The 9,836-nt window shown below is 28.2% G+C and overlaps 1 long non-coding RNA gene across 1 annotated transcript; it reads left to right on the top strand.

The window, feature by feature from the left end:
- Positions 1–3,521: 3,521 nt before the first annotated feature.
- Positions 3,522–5,184, top strand: LOC108208670 (uncharacterized). The gene is made up of 3 exons (XR_001804373.2): positions 3,522–3,662; positions 4,129–4,172; positions 4,851–5,184. It is a non-coding gene; the product is annotated as an uncharacterized LOC108208670 (long non-coding RNA).
- The last annotated feature ends 4,652 nt before the right edge of the window (positions 5,185–9,836 follow it).

The raw sequence follows: 9,836 nt of genomic DNA, 5'->3' as shown, positions 1-9,836 counted from the left end.
AATTTTTCCTGGCTGCATTTTATTACAGGATTGTATTTTCCTCTGTTTCTATGCATCACTCTGCTTATGACTTTTTTTAAAAGCAAAAGAAATTAAGTAGCGAAAGCACGCATTTTGTGACTTTTATAAATTATATAGAACATAATATTTTTCTAAGTTTTTTTATCAATAAAAATTTAAATGTCAAATTTTTATTTAGAATTTTTTTTAAAAAACAATATTGTAAAACTGTATTTTATAAAAATCTCAAAATACGTGCTAAAAAATAATGTAAAGAACTTGTTATGACAGGGGAATTATTATTTTAATAATTTTAGACACTAGAAATCATAATCAAAGGAGAGGGGTTGAAAATTAAAATGATGGATTTATTCTTGGTTGTTTTCAAAATATTGGATATGTTTATTTCTAGAAATATTAAATTTTATTTTCAACATATAACTCTATTATTGTTAAAACGGAAAAAAAAAAAAGAAATCGTTATCAAAGCTTTTATATAGTCTCTTTAAATTGATAGAAACCAATAACCATTTCCTTTGAACAGTTGTTTATACCTTTGAGCTTTGAATAGTAAGTTTGTTTATGTTTTTTCTGGGTACCTTGAAATACGGGTTTCGGAGCAAAGGAATTTGAGGAGATTTTTAAAAGATTGGTTTTATCTTTTCAATCATGAAAGTCTTATTTTCTAAATTTTTGAAAGTTCGAAAGTAAAAGAATTCTCTTGTGACAGTTATTATATTCAATACAATTCATCTATGTTTCTGTAGATCCTAACAAAAAAAAATATTCCACAGCTTTGATCGTTAATAATAAAGAATATATTTATATTTATGTTTAATTTTTTTGGTCAAGATTATGAAATTAGTTGTCGTGCTGAAAATTAAGACAAATGTTTTCTTTTCCTTCTAAAATTCAAATAAAGAAAATACACGTGACTGATTTTTTTTTTTTTTTGAATAAAGACACGTGACTGATTTAAAAAGAACATTATCGAACGAGGTTTTATGGCTTATGCTTGTCACGAGAAATAGTTGGATACGGCCGTCTCCGATTGTCGTACGCACTTTGTATTTCTACTCCCTCCCGGTCAACAACCTTATCTCACTCACTCCATGTTGGCATGAATGTGTATTTAAAAGGAAAAATAAATTTGGTGGTACATAAGGAATGGTGTAAGTTAATCCCACTTAAAGTTATATTTAAAAGGGAAAATAAACTTTTTTGCTATCAAATTTATTGTGTATTTAGAAACGTATTAAACTAATGAATACTTTTCAGTCTCCTGATTAGAAAATTAGTTACTTATAATTGAACAGAAAAATATATATGCATAAGTAAACCAATCCGTACCACAGTCAATAGTTGAAGAATACAATTGTAGGATTCTATATTTTTTTAGAGGCGGAGGAATCTGATCAATCATTTGATCAATTTCTATCTCAAAGTGTCTCTCTCTATATTCTCCCCCTAAAAGTGTGTCTATCAGTTACCAATACAAAATTTAATAATAATAATGTATTTAATGGTTTCATTTCAAAACAAGTCCAATTTTCTAAATAAGTTGGATTTTAAAGAAATTCGTAGGCTAACTTTGAAGTCTGTTTCCGTGTTATTTAAATTGGAATTTGAATATTGGACTACCTTTAACTTGTATAAAATTCTATTATTTTCAATTTGATTATTGAATCCGATTCAGATGTATAAAACTCTGGTTATAACTCAAATAAGATTTGCTTTGCATAGAATTTGAATTTTCATCTGATTGAGTCCAAATAAGCTAAATTTATCTACTTTGAGGAATATTTATTTTTCTACCATTAAACACTTAAAATTATATAAAACTATATATAAATATAAACTTTATTTTATAAATTAAAGAGGCTCGTAGAGCCAAATAAAGAGCAACCAAACTTTTAGTTTTTCGGCTTTAATAGTATACTAACTTATAACTCGTGCCCTGCTTGGATATTTTTTAAAAATTTATTTATTTTAATAATTTGTATGATATACATATATTTTTAATATTTTGTATTTGTATCAATATATATATATATATATATATATATATATATATATATATAATATTATATTGTTACTGAATTTATTTTATAAATACACTGATTTATACATGATTAAAGTTAAGTCTATGAACTCCAAATAAAATGGTTCTCCATTATTTCTATGTTTATTGTCTTTTTCCCACGTATGGTTACAAATGTTATAGAACCAAAATTAGGCTGTCTTTTATAATCGTGGATTGTGGGCGTCAAGCTTTTATGTATGCTCTCATGTCTCGGTAACTAAGATGGTTCCTATGTGATGTCTATGTATCTTCACGATTGTAAAGAATCAAGATAAAAATATATGGTTCTTGAATGAAGGGTTTGACCTTTTACATAACGATGTATTCTGGTTATAGATATGGAATATGGGGCCGTTTGGGTGAACTTAAAATAAGTGATTCTTTATTAAAATAAAAAAATGAAGCAGAAGTTAGAAGCAAGTTAAGACTTATAAGTAATTAAAGTGTTTGAGAAAGAAGCAGAGGATGAGAGAAAAGCTAACATTTGTAACTTCTAAAAAGTGTTTCTGCTTTTTTACACAAACGGGTAAAGAAAAGCAGCTTTTTTGAAAAACAGTCACTGTATATAAGTCTAATGATTATCCACAAGTGTTTGTGATCATCCAAATTTTTAAGTGACAGGCTTTAGATCATTCTCTGAGTTTCTTTAAAATTTTGTAAATTTTTGAATGACTCGCCCACAAAGTTGGGCCCAAGAGGTTGACAATCCAAGGGGCTCCTTGCTGAAAGCCCGACAAATTAATCCAAAGTCTAATTAATTAATTAGTTCATGGTTCATCACATTTGTAGAGATGCATTATTATTATATTGTTATTGTTGGTGGTGACATTGTATACCTACATTAATCTCGCACATGTACTAATTTATTTATCTAAAATAATTTTGTATACATATAAACATTCAATACAAAATTATAGTACTACTAAAGTGAAAATATTTTTATTATCATTATTTGATTTTAATTTTTGTAATATTTATTTGGACTTTCATATTACTATATTATTTTATATTTAATTAAATATATCTCTACCATGTTACTGTTTACGTCTAAAATACTTATTTGAGTACTTGTCTAATGTTTCAGACATAATCTCCTGCTTATTTTGGGAATGTATATATGAATCTATATCAAAAAACTTAAATACATCCTCAAGTCTTAATTATATTTAAAATGTATCAAACTAATAAAAAATAAAAATAAAATAACAAATATTAAAAGTAACCCCGACATCATGCGGTTCTGCGGGATATAAATTTGTGTGTGTAATCAAATATATATATATATATATATATATATAATATAAAATGAAACTCCTTTTTCTCAAATTGAACTCCTAAAAAAAAATTCTAATAAAATTATCTAAAAAAATATTTTTCTTGATTGGGATGTGTATATAAGCAAAAGTAGGTTTTATAATCTCATTCATATCTCTTCATCCGCCGCCGCTATACCTCACATACTTCATATTCTCTTCTTCATAAACTTGAGATGATTATTTCCGGGGTCAGCATAAAGCATTCAAGAGATACTAATGATGATGAATTAGATGATGAAGATGATTATAAACTCAATCAACAGGTTTACATATTTCAATCATTCATATATTCGTTTAAGTGCTTAATGATAGATCCATTACTTTTTATGTATTGACAAAATGTTTCTTTTAATTATTTCTTGAGTACAATTTGATATGGCTAGATCTTTCACCATTTATATATAATTCTGAATATCAGTTAATTTTTTCATGTTTAAACGATTTCTTAACTTAATTAGCTTTTCATTAGATCTACATTTATTAAATCTACAAATGTTCTGTATGTATAAAATATGTTGTGTACTTTTTCCAAATGTTTACGGTGATCAAATTATCTTAAAAGATGTTCTTATTGAATTTGTAGATTTTATCAGATTGCATTTCTTAAAGTTTTTCCATGAAATTTGATACGTTTCAAAAACAAAAATTTGTTTAAGTTTTTCTTATCATAATATATAATTTAATATTTTTGGATTCATTTTGTTATTGATCTATATTACTTCATTGCAGCGCACTTTCTGGTGGGGTTATTCTTGGTACATTATAAAAGCACAGTAAGTTTGTCACTCAATTTTTTTTATATTTTTTTTCTTGCGAATTCTTTACTTTGGTTCAATCTCAGACTATTTAGTGTGCACATTGTAGTATTTTTACATAAATTTAAAGATAATTATATATTTTATTTATAAATTCATATATATATATATATATATATATATATATTGGATCCTACTCCACTACAAAACTTCCTTCAAATAAAAATTACAAATTGAAATTAAAAACCCAACAAAAATGAGGAACCATATATCTGAAATATTGGAAAGTATATGCATGTCATATATGGTACGACTCTCGCATAAAATTAATATGAAGTAATGTAAATCCAAGAGGTTGTTCAACTACTGGAAACATAGATCACTCGCTTATGTAGGAAATCGTAATTGGTAGGAGAAACACAACCAGTTAAAAAAAAATTCTATTTTTGATAATTATAACTATCTCTAACTAAATACTAAAGTAATACAGAGATTTTAATTCATGGTGACATCAACATATTTTTCCTCTGATTTTACGCATAGTGTCCAGCTTTATACTATTCCTCACAATATAACTGATAATATCATAACTAAAATGAATTATTAATAAAATATAATATGTTTTACATATGCAAACTCCACTAGAAAAACGGGAACATCAATTGCTTTATAATTTTGCTTTATATTTTTTTGAAGGTTTGATTCATCTCAACCAAACTGAACGCCTTGGTCAAAAGATGGGGCCGCTGGCTTTGGAGGATGGATCTGATTCTCAGCCCAGTAATGCTGATATTTCTATGAATCAAGAAGTACGGCTCTCATTGCAGGATTGGGAAAGAAATGGCCGGGTATGGCAAATGCCATGGCTGTTTGAAAATATGAGATGATTATCATATTTTCTTTGTTTCGAAAGATACAGCCAATTTAGGGACATTTGCAAATTTGGCTTGATTTACTTTACATTTTGAAACCAGAGATGGTGTAGTTTCTATAATGGTTATGACATTTTAATTACCTCTCATTATTTCTACACTTATAGCAGGGTCATGAATGCTTACATGATTTAATAATTAGTTTTATATGTGTGGCTGAAATCTGAATGACTAGTAATATTGCAACCAATGATTTAAGAAAATAAAAGTGAAAGTTTACGTGTTTAAAACCACTCGAAATATTATTACATGTAGATTAACACCCAATTTACGGTGGATACCACACAAACTAGCTCTATCTAGCTAGTAAGATTGTTAAAGATAGGATGTTAATTATGCAAGTCTAGTATTTACGTCTATAACCATGTGTGAGCGATATAATGTGAAGTTAAAATAATTTATGTATCAGATATTATACATGAAATTCAGTCCAAACTGCATCCTTGTGGGTGAGAGGTGTTTCAACCCATGTAATCACATGGGTAGGCTAATTTTGAAGGAACAATTGAGAGATGCACTTTATAATTTTAGGAACTGAAAAAAATCACTATTAATATACTCCCTTTTTCCTAACCATGTTATTAAGATTTTTTTTTTTGGAATGTCCTATCCAATTTTTTACATTTTAAAACTTACCAAAAACAGTCAATGGGTCCCACCATTTTTTCACATTTTCTCCTTTTTCACACTACTTTTAGTCAACTATCTCTTTTTTATACAATAAAAATCAATGGGTTCCACCACTTCACCTACTTTTCTTTCTCTTTTCCACTAGGACCACTACTTTATACATATTTTTTAACTCCCATGCCCAAACTAAACGTAAATAATTGGCCGGGACATAGAGAGTAACATATTTTCATTAAAAATACTTGTTATGTGGAAAAAGACGAATGTGAATCATTATCCGATCATCCGGTTAGTTGGGGTCTTTGTAGGGGTGAGCAAAAAAAACCGAAAAACCGAAACCGAGCCGAAAAACCGAAAAACCACACCGAAAAAAACCGAAACCGAAAAAAACCGAAAAAAACCGTAGTTCAACCGAACCGACGGTTAACCGAACCGACGGTTACGGTTTTACACCTAAAACCGAACCGAAAAACCGAACCGCTTATAAAATATTATATAATTTATTATATATTATATATTTTATATAAAATAAATTATTACATTGGTATTATTGGTATATTATCTGCTAAGTAAGGAACTATCCACCTCAACTATAGTTACAAGTCAGCAAGTTACAGTAGTTTGTTATATTTAAGTAGAGAGAGAGTAGTAGAGTAGTTAGTAATTAACATCATTTCCATAAAGAGATACTGTGTAACTAAGCCTTGTATTGAATTCTTATAATTTCTAAGTAATGCAAGTTCGTTTCCTTAAAAAAAAAACACTGGGTTGATTCATACTTTACATTTCTGGATCATCTTTACATACCGTAATAGTGTTCATCTACTTCATTTCGATTATATTAATAAGTATTTATATTTTAAATATTTTCTTTCTTATTTATTTTGGTAAAATACGTACTAATGAATAATATTTAATTAGTGATTATACCTTATTTTTTATTAAAAATTTTTTTGAGTTGATTATTAAATTTGTATAATATTTTTTATTATAAGAAACCGAAAAAAACCGTAACCAAACCGACGGTTAACCGAACCGAAAAAAACCGTTTGAAACGGTTCGGTAACGGTTTTAAGGTAGAAACCGAACCGAACCGACATGTACGGTTCGGTAACGGTTTTAGCTAAAAACCGAACCGAACCGACCCGTGCACACCCCTAGGTCTTTGGGATAAAATTCGGCTCTCTACCTATGAAGCTCTCTGTTTGCGGTGTATATATAAGAAAATAGAGTTATATCAAATTCAATCAACAAGGACGATTGTTGGTGACAAATCATCTATAACTATTCAAACATATACTATAAACACCTATAATTCTATAAAATCTCATAAGAGTGCATACTTCAAGATTTACAAGTAAAAATGAAGGTACTAGTACATTATTAATTTTTAATTTAAAAAATATTAAAAATAATTAATTTAAAAATTCATTATCTAGTAATATACAATATAGATAATATTTTCTTAACCATCTTAAAGAATTTAATTAAGATATAAATAATAATAAAAATCTCTACATCGAAAGAAATAATAATAAAAAATATATTTGCAACCACCTTATACTTTTTGAATGGACAAATATATTTGTTGAAAAACAATTTTGATAAAATAAATAAAAATAGTTCTACAATTTTTTTAATTTTATAATATTTTTATAATTAATATATACGTAAAATCTAGATATCTTTCATTTATTGTATAAAATTAAATAGTATAACAATTATAGGCATTTGTGAAATGAATAATACTTAAATTAATAAATATATTTATTAAAAGTATTCAATTTATGATAAAACTAATCTGAAATAATATACATAATTTAATCTTCAATTTAATAATAATAAAAATTGGTAATTCAATGGAAACCATTTATAGTGGAGATTATGTCCGTTCAGATTCCTTCATAGTATTCAGTGAAAAGTCACATCTCTTCAAGATATGTGAGTGATTTTTGCATGATTCAGGAAAGAATATAACCACACCTCTTCGATCCCCGTCCTATACCAATACAAATAAGGCTCGAGACGTTGAGAAAAGATGTGGTTGGTGTAAAGTCTCGCATGTTATTTTATCATAAAAGTCAAAGTTTTTTAGTAACCTCGCCTTTGTTTGAATTTCATCGAATCAATATACTTATATAAAGGAGAAGCGAGGGGCGTGTAGGTGGCGCCTCTCACATCGCTCCGTTCTATTTTTCTAATTTTCTGGAATTTTTAGATGAAAAATATCAAAAATTAGAACTATCTTTATTAATTTCGGGTATATTAGAAGCAAGTCTCAGAATCTGATTTTGATTCAAATTATTTATGGAATATAGTAGCTTGAAAGTTTTAATTTGATTTTGTTTCAGATTATTTAATTATGGAAAAGACAGATTATTTATGGAATATAGTAGTTTGAAAGTTTTAATCTGATTTTGTTTCAGATTATTTAATTATGGGAAAGAATAGCATACAAGTCTCTCTGCACCTATAAATACCCCTATAGATTGTAGGGTTTTAGATCATCTAAACACGACCTCCTCTCTCTCAATACCACAAACCTACCTCCCTCTCGTGATAGTTCTCTTGCTCGATTTCTAACTCGGAGTTGCCGTTTTTCTGTAACGATAAGTGAAGGCTGTTCATACAGTATTAAAAAAATAAAGGTTGTTGCAAGCAAAGGTAGTTATATAGACCGTAATATTGGAGTCGACAAATCCAAACACGGGAAAAGAATACAGTCTTGACATGATATTGATGTTTGATATCAATAAATTGAGTATTAGTGATGTATGTTTGTTGGCTATTCTTTTATAATATTTGTTTTGTTCATCGGACATGTTTGTTTTTAATTTTTATATGATTTACTTTGTATACGGGAAAACATTATTTATGCAATATCTGTTTGCTCCGTTCAAGCAACTTTTAAGAGGGTAGTTATAGACTTCTATCTCACAGATTTAAGTTAGATGTTTTTGTGCACAATCAATCCGAAAAAATTGGAGGAATATGACAATGCAAGAACATGATTGCTTTTCAAAAAAAAAACAAACGAAATTAAGATTCGTCATGCTTTAAATTGTTTTTTTTATCAAACTTTAAATTGTTAATTACGTGTACAAATTTATTTTCATTTTTTCACCATGAATTATAGACCAATTTTGCAATTTTATATATTAGTATTGGTATTACATCAAGATTTTTTATAATATAAATTTACTTTATCCTACAAATATTAATTCTACAACATTAATATATTTTTTATAAACAACCACAAAATTATTTTATTCTACAAATATTAATATTGAATCATTAATATAATTTTTATAGGCCGCCGCAACGCGCGGCTTCTGAACTAGTTTCACATAAAGATTAATAACGCTAATCAACATGAGCATCGGTATGATGATAAAGCAAAAGTAGTGATCAAATAAAGACATGAATAAATGTCTACAACTTGCAAAATCAATTACGGAAGGCTCGCAATTCAAATGTACTTAACAAGTTCCGAATGAAAAACAGAGAGAACTAGTTTGTTGGGTGAGAGGTCAAGGGATGCATCAACGGCAGGCTCCTGCTTCTCGCCCTTAGGTTTCGACATGGCCTCAACGTCGGCCTACACCTTCGCTTGAAGGGCGATCCTCGCCTCTTCGATCTGAGCTGCCCTATTTTCTCCGAATTTGGCCACGTAAACCAGAGTGACAGGGGACAAAAGACTTCGCCCAATCATAATCAGCGTTGTGTACAATAAAATTGGTGAGATATGCCAAAAAACCTTCGCACGGGCGGATATATAGTTCGTAATTTATTATTTATAATTTAAATTTTAACATCATTTTATTAGTATTTTAGTATTAATGGATTGAATTTTAATTAAATTATATTATTCAACTGACTATATTTTCTCCCGATTACTTGAAAATGGACAAACCCTAATAAATGTGCGTGTGTGTCAGGATTTTAGTACGTTTAATCCGAATTTAGTACACGTAGATTTAAAAATAAAAAATATCACAAAAATTAAATCTTTCCCAAACATAGCCGATCGTGTAATACCTTTGAAAGATTCGGTGATCTAATCAATCGAATTTCAACGTAATTTTGTAATCTTGGTTTGTTTGACAACAAAAACTTTTAG

Source organism: Daucus carota, chromosome 2 (assembly GCF_001625215.2).
Source record: "Daucus carota subsp. sativus chromosome 2, DH1 v3.0, whole genome shotgun sequence".
In the NCBI taxonomy this organism is placed as follows: domain Eukaryota; kingdom Viridiplantae; phylum Streptophyta; class Magnoliopsida; order Apiales; family Apiaceae; genus Daucus; species Daucus carota.
The sequence above is the reverse complement of the archived record's forward strand: the minus strand, read 5'-3'. Positions and strand labels throughout refer to the sequence as shown.